This window comes from Lagopus leucura, unplaced genomic scaffold, assembly GCF_019238085.1.
Source record: "Lagopus leucura isolate 7727_CA_CO unplaced genomic scaffold, USGS_WTPT01 34767-0_obj-0_obj, whole genome shotgun sequence".
Lineage (NCBI taxonomy): Eukaryota > Metazoa > Chordata > Aves > Galliformes > Phasianidae > Lagopus > Lagopus leucura.
The window spans coordinates 3,838-4,388 of record NW_024967551.1 but is presented as its reverse complement, the minus strand read 5'-3'; the positions used below and the strand labels follow the sequence as shown (position 1 = coordinate 4,388).

Below are 551 nucleotides of genomic sequence, written 5' to 3'. Positions count from 1 at the left end.
GTGAAGCCCTCCGGCTCCTCCCGTTCAGAGGAAAGTGCCGGTGACGGTAATACGGGGTGACACTAAACAAACAGTTAAAGCGGGGCTGCAAAGATGGAGTTAATTATCCCGTGAGCTCCATTTAAACCCAGACCAGGAGGGGCCGGTTTGTTTTGGCGCAAGGAGCCGAGGAGCAGCGCGGCTCCTCCCGTCCCCGCCGCCGTCGATGCGGGCGTACGGGGACCGAGCCCCGCTCCGGCCGTGTCCCCTCGGGCAGCGCCGGGCCGTGGGGGTCCGTGGGGTCCGTTGGGTCCGTTCCTTTTGCTTTCATACGGCTGCAATCACCGAACGGTGCCCGCGCTCCTCAGGTAGGTGCGTGTCCCGGCAGCAGCCCCGCAAAGCGATTTTCCCCGCTTTAAAGCCCCTTTTCCCTCCTCCTCCTCCTTTTTTTTTTTTTTTTTTTTCTTTCTACCTTTCTTTTCTTTTCTTTTTTTCCCTTTCCTTTCCTTTTCTTTTTCTTTTCCTTTATTTTTTTCTTTTCTTTTTCCTTTTTTTTTTTTTTATTTTTTTTT

At 53.0% G+C, this 551-nt stretch overlaps 1 long non-coding RNA gene across 1 annotated transcript in view; it reads left to right on the top strand.

Annotated features, from left to right (window-relative positions):
• The first annotated feature begins 260 nt into the window (after positions 1–260).
• Positions 261–551, top strand: part of LOC122193193 — a 3,061-nt gene continuing 2,770 nt past the window's right edge. Inside the window, exon 1 of the long non-coding RNA XR_006182833.1 lies at positions 261–347. This is a non-coding gene — a long non-coding RNA (uncharacterized LOC122193193). The remainder of the gene's footprint in view (positions 348–551) is intronic.